Raw genomic sequence first — 15,332 nt, 5'->3', positions numbered from 1 at the left:
GTTACGAGACATTAGGTAGATGTTGCAAGAGTGTTGGCCGGCATTTAAACTGTCACTAGTTTGAGTTGCCATCTGGTTAAGTGAATACAAGTCTTGGCTGCCTGTCCAATGGTTTACGAAGTTGAGCGATTTTCCCAGGTCGATCCTCGGAGCACTGTCTGAGGCCCACTTCTCTCTTGATTTGATCAGATTGTCGATAAGGCCTTCAGCAGTGAATGCAATTTCCCTTAAGAATTTTTAATGAGATATTGTCTCTTAATACGATTGTCCTTTTTATAATATTTTAGTTAGAATTTGCTATCTAGGCCTTCAGCCGTCATATTGTTTTCAAGTAATTACTATTGGGGCCTTCAGCAGACAAATAATTTGACATTCTAGTGAATAAGGCCTTCAGCCGTGAGTGCAACTTGCTTAAGAGTTCTTTTATTAGACATGGTGTCTTGATAGTCATATTTGATAATTGTTTCTTATTGTCAACCTCATTTGCAGTTGGTTCCAAATAAAGTGTGCGTGATGCTTTTTAAAAACACTGAGCAACCAACGGTAACTGAGTAATCTGCCTTTCCCTAAGTTCCACATCTCACTGCCAATGGTGTTTGTAGAGGGCAAACATTGTAGCCAGGGCATCCTTTTCTGCTTGTGCGTAGCTGCGTTGCACCTGTGTCAGAGTTTTGGATACGTATGCAGTAGGGCTTACACACCATCTACTTCATTACACCACGCAAAACCTTTAATCACAAGAATCAGCTGCCGCTCTTAAGGATTTTGATGGGTTGTTGGCCATAAGGCATGTCAGATGGAGCAAAGCTTTATCACATGCAGGAGTCCAATTGCAGTTCATATTTTCGTGCAGCAACTGATGGAGCAGTTCTGCAATGGCTATGGAATGTGGGATGAACTTGTGATTGCAATTAAATCGATCGATTATTGATTGCAGTTGTTTAACGTCTTTTGGGACGTCAAGTTGCTGGACGACATGAGTATATTGTGGTGTGGGTCGAACTGCTGAAGCAGTGAGAACATAAGTGACCCAGATATTCAAACTGAGAGATAAAAAAACGGAATTTGTCTATGTTTTGCTTGACACTGCCTTATAGGAGAATAGTAAAAAGGGCGGCCAACTCCCGTGCGATTTTACCAAAGACTAGAATGCCGTTCAGGTAGCTGTGCCGAGCACATCACGCATCAGCTGTCCCAAGTACCGTTACAAAATAGATGGAACACTGGCAGTGTTAAAAGAAAGCCTGTTAATAGCAGAACAGCACAAATGGAGTGCTAATGACCATAATACTTCGTGATTTCACGTCCAGAGGGAGCTGAAGATAAGCAGCCGGCAATGCAATCTTGGCGAAAATCTCTCCTCCTGAGAGTTGTACCGTAATGTTATCTACTTTTGGAACTGAGTACGTGTCAGTGATGGACTATGTGTCGATTGTAGCCTTGTAGTCATCGCAATTTCAAAGTTCTGATTTTCCAAAGTAGCGATGGGTGGAGTCCTCTGACTGCTGGTGAGGCACTGGAGTTCCCTGAGAGAAAATGGAACAGTCTGTGCTATGAAGAAGCGGGGAGTGGCTGTTGGAAGATGGGGGACATGGACCATGAGCCTCAAAACCAGTGACATCAATAGCAGAAAGACAAAAAGACTGACTTGTGTTTGGAGCATAGATCGCTTAATTAGGTTCTAGCCCCTGACAGTGGACTGCTGCTGATTGAGCCCAAAGCATTAAATGGTCTAAACCTAGGATGTGGGTGAGTCCTTCACTGTTTACAACCAAGGTACGTGCTGTGAACACATTAGATGATACTGAATGCAAGCCATAAACTGACCTTTCGCTCCAATAGTGAGACGTGGCGCTCGATTCGATATACGGCTAGTTGGCTGGTTCGCGATCCTTGCATGTAGTATTGGCTGGCTGGTGGTACGAGGAAAGTCAGAGAGAGGGCGCAAGTGGCACATCGGCAACAAGTGAGGCCGCAGGATACGGAAGGGGCTCCGCACTGTGAAGAGGCTGCTGCCTTCGTGTTGGCGCGTGTGGTGTTTGGACGCAGATACCACCACCGGATGGAGCGACAATCTTCAGGTACTGATTTCCATTCTGGGCTTCCCGGAAACCCATGAGGCCAAATCCAATTTCTGAATCTGGTGAGATACTTCGTCTGACAAGTACATGTTTACATGTGAAGCACAACGTCCTGCGCTGCTTTGAAGTTCTATTGGAGCTTACAGACCAGAATTCTACCATTTTTTGTGGTCTAATAAGCCACCATTTAAGACAACCAATGTTATGAAGCAGTATAATACAGGTTGACCATTACTGAACCATACGAAATACAATGGTCATAACTTCTGAGAGGTTCGCGTTAGGCCGTTCAAACTGCGCGATTGGACGCGGATCATTATAGGAATTAATATACGCATGCGTCTTGTTGTTGTCGGCCATCTGCACGTGACAATGTCGCGGTACATAGTGCCTGATAGTATAACGCTTGTGAAGGCTTACTATGGGAGCAGTAACAGCCCAACTGCGGACCAAACGAATTTTGCTGCCGAGTTCAAGCTAAGGACAACCGGTCCAACTGTGCTAACGATCAAGATTTTGATTCACAAGTTTGAGAGGACGGATAGTGCTCGTGATGACGGTGTTGGCAATGTCTGCCGTCCAAAAAGGGTGAAAATTCTTGACAACATCGTCAAGCCACGCGCCGTGTTTCAAACCAGCCCCAGGAAATCGATCAGACGAGCTGCACAACAGGTGAGAATAACGAGGAGACACCACGACGAATTGTTGTTGAAGGCCTGCATCTCTTCCCATTCAAAATTCAAACCCCTTAGCCATTAAGCCCCCAGAACCGTGGAACAGCGGTTGTGTTTCGCCAACGCTATTATCCACAGAGTTGACGAACAGAACTTTACTGTGAATGTGGTTTGGTTTAGCGACGAAGCCTACGTTCATTTGGATGGGTTCGTGAAAAAGCAAAAATGGCGCCTTTGGGAGACTGAGAATCCGCATTTGGCCATCGAAAAGTCTCTTCACCCTCAACTGGTGAATGTGTGGTGCGCAGTGTCCAGTCACGGAATAATCGGTACGATATTCTTTGATGGCATGGTGACTACCGAACGGTACATGAAGCTTTTGCAAGATGATTTCATCCCTATTATACAAAGTGACCCATGTATTTCGGCAAGATGCGGTTCATCCAAGACGAAACTCGACCCCATCGGTCCGCAACTCGTGCTCTAGTGGCTACGTTGCTGCCTCTGGGTCCCAGGGTGCCGGTTTTGATTACCGGCCGGGTTGGAGATTTCCTCCGCCGGAGGACTCGGTGTTTGTGTTGTACGCACCATTTCATCATAATTCGTGAAAGTGGCGAGCTTGTTGAACTGTGTAAAGATTGGGAACTTGTAAGGACAGTGCTAACCGCGCTGTTGAGCGCCTCACTCACTAAACATCAGCGTCATCATCGATGAGTGTGTGATGTCCTGGAGGAATACTCTGGGGACCACATTCTGGCTCTGGGGTAACCAGGGCCACTGGCCTTGGCCTTGATTGGCCTCCGTATACTCCGTATCTGAAGACTAGCGACTCCTTTTTGTGGGGCTATATTAAGGATGAGGTGTACAGCAATAACTCAAAAACCGCTCCTGAGCTGAAAACAGGCGTTGAGGAGGTCATCGACAGCATCGATATTACGACACTTCAGCGAGTCACTTCGCAATTCGTCTGCGCCACATCATCGCCAATGATGACAGGCATATCGAACACGTCATGACCTACATCCAAATATCTGTAGTGACGTTCGTAATGTGTGTGGACCCCGTAGTTTGTAACTAATTTACGTTTTTTTCGTATCGTTCAATAATTGTCACACTACATGTGATAGTGTAACGTTATCTAGTTGGATAGATCGCTGTTCCCTAAAAGACTAATATTCTACCTCGAGTTTGGTGGCCGTTACTGATGTTCCTGGAACAATATCAATTGTTTGACTTGTGGGAGAGTTCCCAGTTTCTCGTACCTTCAGTTCAAAGTCATTCCTAACGTGTGTAGACACTGTTTGTGTGGACCAATGCAGGAACGTTACTCTCACTTCGCTTAAGTGGAACTGATTTGTTACGCATTTGTAACTGTTAATCAGTTTGTTGATTTAGAGTTTTAGTGTGTTGCAGTTCTGCCCATCCGCGCCCTGTGTCATCTCCCAAATTAACGGTCGAGAGCTTAGGGTAGGTTTCCGCTGCCCTGGTCGGTCATTGGTCTGGCGCTGCTCTCTTAGCGACCGACCTGCCGACCGATGTGCTGGAGCCGGAAAAGGCCGAGCCATGTCATGTCGGTCTGCTGACAGTTCTGGGTCAGAGCTGCAAAAACGATAATTACTATCTGCAAGAAAGGATTAATCAGCCAACTAGCTTTGGACACTTACTAGGGATGTTTTTATCAGGATGAAACATTGCAAAATCGTAAAATTTCATTGCTAAAAAGCAATTTGGAGCAGCTATTCTCAAATCAAAATTAAAATAAAACATCATACAGTTTGCGCCTATGCCCATTGGACTAATTACTAGTTCGTAAAAAGTGAGAGTGAAAGTTTACAAACTAGTAGTTTCGGAGGAAAACAACTACAATAAGATCGTTATAACCCAGGCGAACCACGGCATGTTGTTACAAGAAAGAAAATAAAAGCCCACTGATGATGCTGAAACTTCAGATAAACATCTGTCGGAAGAAGTGGAAAAAAAATTCTGTTTTGCTCAAGGCGGACCTTCTCCGAAAACAAATCCAACGTAGTGAAAGTCTACGGCCAATAGTAAGTCCCTAATCGGCCCTGATGCAGAGACCAAGTCCTGGTGATGGGGAAGGCAGACATTAGTAGCTCCATGGGTCGGTTGCGGCTGGTGCGGTGCAGCGTCCTATGTAGAGAAAGTTCCAATTGAGACTCAGACTGAAGAACTGCGGAAGCAGACGGTGCCTGTCCCAGAACTTGATGGAAGATGCCTCGAAGTGGCTTTGCGCCGCGCTAGATACTCAGGCTGGGTACAGATTCTAGAGGAACTATATGTGATCACTTTCCTCGAGGAGGCAAACAGATTTGCTCGGACAGAGAGCTCTGGTGCTGCTAGCTCAGCAGTGTGTATGAATGAAGCCCTATCGTCTGTTTATGTTGCCCCTTCGAGGTTAGGTTGCTGGTAACCCACATCTGTGAGGAGGGTTGCCGGTCTGTAGAGCACACAGCCCGTACATACACGCAAAATTACAGTATACAGGGTGAGTCACTAACTATTGCCACTTAGAATAACTCCGAAAGTGTGATACTAGCTGAAAAGTTGTCCTTATGGTTTTATAAATGTTAATCCACGTTTCAGGTATGCCTTTCTATAATAATTGTAATGTATATAGTTAACTCTTGTAAGCCCTCCCTCAAACCTGTTATGTTATACCTTCACGGATACGATGATGGCACCTTCAGAGTGCTGAAACCGGTCATCTACTAAACGATATTGAAGCGATCGTGGCTTTTCAATTATTTAAAAAAAAATAGTTCCACTTTCTGCCGCCAGGTGAAAATATGGCGTTGTAAGCAGTTAGAATGTGGAGTGGGTGAAGGAAAAGGGGGCAAACGACCACACACATTATAAGGTGTCAGGCAAATCCAACACCTTCCATGAAAACCCTGTCATGATAAGCAAATCCAGTAGTATATCACATAGCTCCGAATAAATCGTGACATTAAATTAACCAAAGTAATACGAGTAACGAGTGAGCAAATGGAATACCACAGACTAACACAAGAATGCCTAAATGCATGTCATACCTTCCCACCGCGAGACAGACGCAGTTCTGAGGGGAGAAACCAGAACAGAAGCCGAGAGCAGAACCGTGTTAAGCTGGAAGGCCCTACGATAAGGGACGGACGGACACCCACGCGCCAGCTAACCGCTAGGACCACACCACCCGCAAGTTTTAGCGTGAGACTTTTTTGCGTCTCTGTTACGTTGCAAACTTTAAAAACATTGCCCCATCACAAAAATTATAACGTTTCTCATTGGATAGACAGAATTTTTGAAGGCGGAGCTTAAGGTTAACATCGAGATCCTGATTGGTCAGATGAAAACACAGCCAGATAGTTTTTTTTAAACCAACTTCGGTAAATTGTAGTAAGGAGAAGTTAGGACAGAGTTGCTTCAGAGACGGCGAGGTGAGCGGAGCTGTGTTGCCCGAAACTCCCTGACGAGCACCGACAAGTTAATGAACGCACGCGATGCCGCATAACAGCGTATAAAGCTTCACTCAGAACTGCAGAAGTCTCATCTGTTACACCCCCTTTTTGCGTAATACTAGTGTCGATCATCAATTAAAACTCATGGTGTTCACATTTGCCACTTGAATTAAAAATCTGAAACGCGATGATTTTTCTGTTATATAGTTATTGAGAAGCCACATCAGCCACTGTAATTTACGACAAGTTAGATAAGTAATTAAAGATAATTGAGGGTCACTGTAGAACATTTTGATAGTTTTCTCTCTTGTGAAACTTAATTTAAACCTAGATTTTAGATGTGATATGGCATAGGTCATCCTTTGATCTATTGTAGAACTTGGAAACCCATTCAGGGAATATTCGTTCACATTTTTGTTGAACGCATTTGGTTTTTACCATCCTGTATTAAAACATTTCCTTTTATCAATAGTGCAATTTATAAACAATGTTTTGTGAGTAGAATAAAATTTCCAATGGTAAACTTAACTGCTTTTCGACGTTATTTTACCAGCTAATTAAAAATAGGAAAGCCTTGAACCCCTTCCACCAAATTTAGTTAGTATTAAGGTTCTTTTACAGGGAGTGCAGTGGAGCTGATGCTGAAATCATTAAGTATTTGGTTATATCATCGCTAGTCTCACTGAACTCTTCTGAACTCTGCATGTCTTGTGTGGTCTGGCGTCTCCTTACCAGAAACAGGTCCCAGGTTCAAACTAGTCAATTCCCTAAAAAACACGCTCAGAGCGTCGTTGCGCGAAAGTGGTAGGGAGACACGATATAGAACAGACAGACACCATGCAAAATGTTAGAACATGATAAAGGTGGTTCTGGAACGTTTATTAGAATATTGTCACAACTTACAGCACCCGTTCTGTTTGGTCTCCCAACTCAGCAACATGCTGCATCTGTACACAGCATGGGCGACAGTTACTCGCAGCGCATCCGGTGTAATCAGAGTGCCTGCGAATTCACGGCACCGTGTATAGTAAAATGCGCCTCTTCCATCCAAAGAATATTTCCTGGTCACATCTAATCCATTTTCATGCTTGTCAAAACACGAAGGGCAAAGTCACGGCGTTGTAACATATCTTGCAGCTTCATTTGGTGCGCATTCTCAATCTTGTAGGAATGCGAGTGCAAAATACGCCGCAAATTCTTTTGCGTTGTTGGACAGGGAGAGACAGTCGCTGTGACACTACTAGAACACTGACTGCAGAGTCTGAGGCTACAGCTAAGCAAGCAGTGCCATCAAGAACTGCTGTTGCAATGGACCATCTCCCTGCTACACCGCCTAATTCACCTGTTTCTTCAGGTTTCTTGACCATATTTTTAAGACCATTTATGAGAGGCCGCGCTGTTTGAGAAACCATGACACGGATTGCGCGGCCCCTCCCACCGGAGGTTCGAGTCCCCCCTTGGGCATGCGTGCCTGTATTGTTCTTAACATAAGTCAGTTTAAGTTGGTTTAAATAGTGTGTATGTCAGCAGTTTGGTCCCTTAGGAATTCACACACACACACACACACACACACACACACACACACACACACACACACACACACACAAGCCCATTTATTTAAATGGGGCCGCTTCGCAGCTTTTTCCATCGGCGATATCCCCGCAGAGCAGCGCCACTATTGCTGTTGATCTGATAAAACAACTTTTCCAGCACTTCACGCTCTTCCGTCCTAATAGTCATTGCGTTTCGTAAGGAAAACTTCAGTCTCCTTAACACTTTACATCAGCAGTCACTACACAGTAGAAATCAACACACGTCGCCAAGTCACAAACAGCCGGCCGGGGTGGCCGAGCGGTTCTAGGCGCTACAGTCTGGAACCGCGTGACCATTGCGGTCGCAGGTTCGAATGCTGCCTCGGGTATGGATGTGTGTGATGTCCTTAGGTTAGTTAGGTTTAAGTAGTTCTAAGTTCTAGGGGACTGATGACCTCAGAAGTTAAGTCCCATAGTGCTCAGAGCCATTTGAACCATTTGAACCAAGTGACAAACAGTGTAAGTAGGCTGTTTAGGTTTTCTTATTGGTAACGCCACGTAGCGCTCTGTATGAAAAATCACTGGCTGCTCTGTGTGCAGTCTGTGGCTAGTTTGCGTTGTTGTCTGCCATTGTAGTGTTGGGCAGATGGATGTGAACAGCGCGTAGCGTTGAGCAGTTGGAGGTGAGCCGCCAGCAGTGGTGGATGTGGGGAGAGAAATGGCGGAGTTTTGAAATCTGTAAGACTGGATGTCATGAACTGCTATATATATTATGAATTTTGATGACTATTAAGGTAAATACATTGTTTGTCCTCTATTAAAATCTTTCATTTGCTAACTATGCCTATCAGTAGTTAGTGCCTTCCGTAGTTTGAATCTTTTATTTAGCTGGCAGTAGTGGCGCTCGCTGTGTTGCAGTAGTTCGAGTAACGAAGACTTTTGGTGAGGTAAGTGATTTGTGAAAGGTATAGATTAATGATAGTCAGGGCCATTCTCTTGTAGGGATTTTTGAAAGACAGATTGCGTTGCGCTAAAAATATTGTGTGTCACTTTAGTGAATGCTTGAGTACGTTCAGTTTTGCTCAGCTGTTTGAAAAGCAAATAATGTAAGAGGTTTATCAGCACAGTAATTCATAATTTTTTCTAAGGGGACGTTTAAACAGCATGCTGACGTCAAAACAGGAAACATTTCATATTCTGACAGCTTAAACCTTCATATTTTCGTCTGGTGACACGAAGTGGATCTGTTACTTTTTTTAGCATTCTACGACGTTTTAGCATCCTGAGAAGTATACAGCCCGTACTACTTCACTCGGCTCACTGTCAGTTTAAATTGTAACCACCCGTTATTTCCCATTCCACTAGACGGAATTTCATCTCGCGGTGAGCGGTGTTCACATTGTTTTCGCTCATCAGTGTATAGTGACTTCAAGAGTCAAATGACTATGGTAAAACGTAGTTTGTCAGTAACTGCCCAGCGTATTTCGAATGCTCCCCTTCAAAAGTATCATAGTGTCTGTACACGTAATCACAAGCATCCTCGCGATTTGCATTCCGTGTCTGGAACTAAATTTTTCTATAAGCTTTCAAGAGATAAGCGCCAGTCGTCTCACAACTCAGATCTAATTGTTTGTGATACTAAGGATCTACTCGTCAAAAGTAACTTTTTCTCTTTTAACGGATCTAAGTTTGCATTCTTAGCAGCAAAAATTCGGTAATTGTGGTTCGCATTGAAAAAAATGTTTGGAAACATGGAAAATAGTGTAATATTAAGGATTCGGTTTTATCGTTAGCGCAAAATGTAAACAACATCGTCTTTTCAACATCACGTGACTGTTTCGGTCTGATGTTGGGGACATCATTCCGTAGATATTCCTAGCCCGAGTTTTAAACAAAAGACAACAAACAGCTTACGGCCACTCACGATAAAAGAAAATTGGTAATTGGTACTGTAGTGGTCAAAACACAATTCATGAGTAAACATAAACTAGTACAACAATTTTTAAAATGAACTTACTCAAAGTGAACAAACTGATACTTATAACGAATCAAAATTGATACGATTTCAACAAAGCTAGTCAGAGAGCTGTTTTATACCATAACAAAATTTAATGTAAGTTAAGGGGACAGGCGGCACCGGTAATTCTCTCTCTCTCTCTCTCTCTCTCTCTATATATATATATATATATATATATATATATATATATATATATATATATACTCCTGGAAATGGAAAAAAGAACACATTGACACCGGTGTGTCAGACCCACCATACTTGCTCCGGACACTGCGAGAGAGCTGTACAAGCAATGATCACACGAACGGCACAGCGGACACACCAGGAACCGCGGTGTTGGCCGTCGAATGGCGCTAGCTGCGCAGCATTTGTGCACCGCCGCCGTCAGTGTCAGCCAGTTTGCCGTGGCATACGGAGCTCCATCGCAGTCTTTAACACTGGTAGCATGCCGCGACAGCGTGGACGTGAACCGTATGTGCAGTTGACGGACGTTGAGCGAGGGCGTATAGTGGGCATGCGGGAGGCCGGGTGGACGTACCGCCGAATTGCTCAACACGTGGGGCGTGAGGTCTCCACAGTACATCGATGTTGTCGCCAGTGGTCGGCGGAAGGTGCACGTGCCCGTCGACCTGGGACCGGACCGCAGCGACGCACGGATGCACGCCAAGACCGTAGGATCCTACGCAGAGCCGTAGGGGACCGCACCGCCACTTCCCAGCAAATTAGGGACACTGTTGCTCTTGGAGTATCGGCGAGGACCATTCGCAACCGTCTCCATGAAGCTGGGCTACGGTCCCGCACACCGTTAGGCCGTCTTCCGCTCACGCCCCAACATCGTGCAACCCACCTCCAGTGGTGTCGCGACAGGCGTGAATGGAGGGACGAATGGAGACGTGTCGTCTTCAGCGATGAGAGTCGCTTCTGCCTTGATGCCAATGATGGTCGTATGCGTGTTTGGCGCCGTGCAGGTGAGCGCCACAATCAGGACTGCATACGACCGAGGCACACAGGGCCAACACCCGGCATCATGGTGTGGGAAGCGATCTCCTACACTGGCCGTACACCACTGGTGATCGTCGAGGGGACACTGAATAGTGGTGTAAGTCAACTACCCTGGCCAGCAAGATCTCCGGATCTGTCCCCCATTGAGCATGTTTGGGACTGGATGAAGCGTCGTCTCACGCGGTCTGCACGTCCAGCACGAACGCTGGTCCAACTGAGGCGCCAGGTGGAAATGTCATGGCAAGCCGTTCCACAGGACTACATCCAGCATCTCTACGATCGTCTCCATGGGAGAATAGCAGCCTGCATTGCTGCGAAAGGTGGATATACACTGTACTAGTGCCGACATTGTGCATGCTCTGTTGCCTGTGTCTATGTGCCTGTGGTTCTGTCAGTGTGATCATGTGATGTATCTGACCCCAGGAATGTGTCAATAAAGTTTCCCCATCCTGGGACAATTAATTCACGGTGTTCTTATTTCAATTTCCAGGAGTATATATATATATATATATATATATATATATATATATATATATATGTGTGTGTGTGTGTGTGTGTGTGTGTGTGTGTGTGTGTGTGTGTGTGTGTGTGTGTGCTGAGCGGTCTAGTTTGATCTGAATGTTCAGAAGCAAAGTCTTAACAAGAGGTGAGCGTTGTTAGCATTTAAGAAAACGATTTATCAGAGGGCGACTTCGCTGTTTCACTTGCTAATGGCCAAACACATCCGTAGCAGTAACATCCAGAAGAATAATGGAATAAATTTGCTACGGCTTCACAGCAAACTACTTTACCCTTAAACTTGAAGTTATTCGTTATACACAATTCTAGACAAACAAAACTGACTTACAGGTACCAGAAGCTAGGAACAATAGGTACAAATTGTTTCACATTAGCGTGTAGTAAGAAAATTGTGTAAAGTTGTTAACAGAAAGTCTTGCACTAGCCTTTCCAGGGACTTCGCGGTTTTTACAGTCACAGGGTTGGACAAAATTACGGAAACAACCCGAGAAATGCTTGCTTGAACATAAATGCAAATGGCAGGAGGGGCGCTGCTGTATTTGACCATGCACGGCACCTGGCCACTGTTTTCAATACTTCGCAAGTTCCAGTCGTCGTCGGAACAGTGATATCTACAGGCGTGAGTGCATTACGTCGGAGCTGAGTGAATTAGAATGTGGGCAAATCGTTGGAGCTCGCACGCCGAGGGCTTCAGTAACCAAGGCAGCCGGAGTTTGGTGTTTCAGGAATCACCATATCGATGATTTACACCTCATACGGGGATAGCGGAGAAAAATTATGCGATAAGTCACAATGCGGATGAAAGTATCCGTGGGGTGATCCTGACAGGTGGTCATTGAAGAGGGCTGCGACGAAAAATAAGAGGCCGACAGTTGCAAAAGTCACTACTCAGCTGAAAGTCGCAATAGTTAACTAGTGAACCCCATCAGTACCAAAACAACAGGAAGGAGCTCCTTACGCAGGGAACCGCAGGGGAAACAGGAATTCCAACACCACTCATTAGTGATGCAAATGCCTGTGAAAGGAAACTGTGGTGCCGCAGTCACTAAACATGGACTATGTAGCAATGGAAGAAAGTTCTGGTTTACGTCCCAAGAGTATAACATGGCGTGAGTTTGGTGATGATTTGGGCAGCCACATTGTGATATTCCATGGGCCCTATGGTTACTGTGCATGGTCGCATTACGACGTGGCTGATCAGTTCAAAAATGGCTCTGAACACTATGGGACTTAACATCTGAGGTCATCAGTCCCCTAGAACTTAGATCCACTTAAACCTAACTAACCTAAGGACATCACAAACATCCATGCGTTAGGCAGGATTCGAACTTGCGACCGTAGCGGTCGCGCGGTTCCAGACTGAAGCGTCTAGAACCGCTCGGCCACACCGGCCGGCGGCTGATCAGTTGCTACCAATGGTGCAATATTTGTCTCACAATGGTGATGGTGTTTTCCAAGGTGACACAGCACCTGTTCACAGAACTCGCATCGTCCGTGGTTGTTTCTGTGATCAAGAGGAATAACTGTTCCATCTACCCTGGCCGCCGCAGTCACTAGGTCTTAATATTATTGATCCACTACTCATCCATCTCCGTTTCCATTACCTGACGCTGCCACTATTTTGCAGGAAAATGATATAAGATATCCTTGAAAACCATACAGCGCATGTATTTATCCATTTCCAGACGACTGGAAGCTATTTTGAATGCCAACAGGTTTCCTGCACCATATTACGCATGATGTTGTGTTTTGTTTTTGGTGTTTACATATATTTGTACAACCCCTGAATGTACCTGTACATTTACTTCCTAGTTGCATGTCTGGGTGATAATAAAAGTGAATTTAAGATTAACTGTTAAATTCACAACAACAATACTGGAAGAAATAATGTTTTCCGCGTGCACTATTTGTTCCTGTCTATGGTACAAAAGTGTATAACGGGTTGCCGGCAGGCATCATGGAGGAAACTAAAAGTTATATGAGCCATTCCTTCTATAATTTGTCAGAAAGTTAAAACTGAGAGATGTAAATTCAGCTCAAATATTTGTATCAAAAATATAGGTTCCGACTTTTACAGGTATATATACAGTCAATAATTGGCTGTGAAAAATTACGCTACAGCTATGTGGTAATTTTTACATAGAAACTCGAAATGAGTATGTAATTGTAGCGACTTTTTTTTTCAAAGTAACTGCTTTTCTTCTGATGAACATTTCTTTATTCATTGATTGCTTGATTTAGCCTGTCCAGAAGAGGGCTTTCAGACTCTCTGATCTACCGGACCACGGACTATAATACCAAAAGCTACTTTATTTTCAAGTTATCAGTCTTCTTACTATTTTAGGTGGCTCGGCGGAAGTTAATCTTCGGTGTCAACTTCTTCATTCCGCAGTAGCACTTGCCCCCAGCATACTTAGTTATTTTTAGGTATTTTCCTCTAGTGTTTTTATCTTCTACGGCTTCCTCTAGTATCACGGGAGTTTTTCTCTGATGTCGGAACAGGAGTTTTATCAAATTGTTTCATCTTCTCGTCAGTGTCTTCCATGTGAACCTTTCTTCGCCGATTGTGAGGATCACCTCCTCATTTCTTAACTTATCAGTCCATGTCCAAGGCTCTTCCATTCTCTTCTTCCTCAGTTTTCCAAACAGTTCAGTATTCACTATACACAATGCTCTGCTGCAGACATACATTCTGAGAAATTTCTTGTATAAACTGAGGCTATGTTTGATGCTAGTACAATTACATTGGTTTGTGCTAGTTTGCTTTTTATATCCTTCCTCCTTCGTTCGTCTTGTGTCATTTCGGTTCTGAGGTACGAGAGACGTTCCTAAACTAAGTTTCGTCATGCTTTTTGAAAGAGAATATGGTGACAACAACCAAACGCCATACGAATTCACAACGGTTACTGGTTCAACGCCGGAATGGGCGTCAGCGGAGGAGGAATGACGCATATGCAGATCGCTGAAGAAGAGAGAGCAGCAGCAGATCAGCGTGCCCACGATTATTCGACACATTCGGGATGACACACTGACGTGTACTGACAACGTGGTCGCCACTGGATGTGCGTGATTTCGTCCGGTACGAACGGCCAGATGGGAGTAGTGTGCCCGTCAACCGTGAACGCCTACAGACCGTCATGTCTCGTTAAATGGTTGGCCACTGGTTCAGAGGAGAAAGGCAGAGTGTTGAAGATGAAAGTCGAAGTGGGCGTCCCTCCACATCCACAAATGGAAACGACATGGACGAGACTACGGTACAATTCTTTGCATCAAAGGTAACCGAGTTTTACGGTAGTGTTTTCTTCAAACTGATTGCACACTTCGATGATGCCTCAATGTCGGTGCGACTATGTCGAAAAAAGTAGTGCAAAGTTTTATATTTCATGATGGCAGGGTGTATTTCTTTTGGTAATACAGTTTCCGTGTCAAAAACAATAACGAAACTTACTTTTTGAACGTCCCTCATAGCAGAATTCCTTAACTGTGTTTACTTCGTGGCCACCAATTTTCATATCACATTTATCGCTGTTCTCTCTTCTGCCACCTTCATTACTTTCGTCACTCCTCGGTTAACACTCAGTCTATAACCTGTGCTCATTAGACTGTTGATTCCTTTCAAGAGCTCCTGAAATTTCTCACTTTCTTTGAGGACAGCAGAGTCATCACATAATCTTATGGTTTTTACAGTTTCACCCCAAATTTTAATCCCACATTCTTTCTTTTATCTCCATCATTGCTTTTTTGATGTATAGGTTGAACAGTAGGAGCAAAATTATATCATCCCCGGCGTAGGCCCTTTTTAAAACGAGCAATTTGTTCTCGGTCTCTCATTCTTATTGCTTCCTACTCTTCGTCACCATAAAACATTTTTTACCTAGCTTCTCAATTTGTATGCATACTTGTGACTCAGTTACATATGAAATACTGTTATAAGGATAGGAATTACCATGAAAAATAATAATAATAACTGAAGTTCTCTGAGTCTATTGATACTGCTGAGGCTACAGATGGAAGTACCCCCGAATTGTTGGCAATGATGTCCTCCATAG

This window comes from Schistocerca cancellata, chromosome 9 (genome assembly GCF_023864275.1).
Source record: "Schistocerca cancellata isolate TAMUIC-IGC-003103 chromosome 9, iqSchCanc2.1, whole genome shotgun sequence".
NCBI lineage: Eukaryota > Metazoa > Arthropoda > Insecta > Orthoptera > Acrididae > Schistocerca > Schistocerca cancellata.
Note: the sequence above shows the minus strand (reverse complement) of the source record.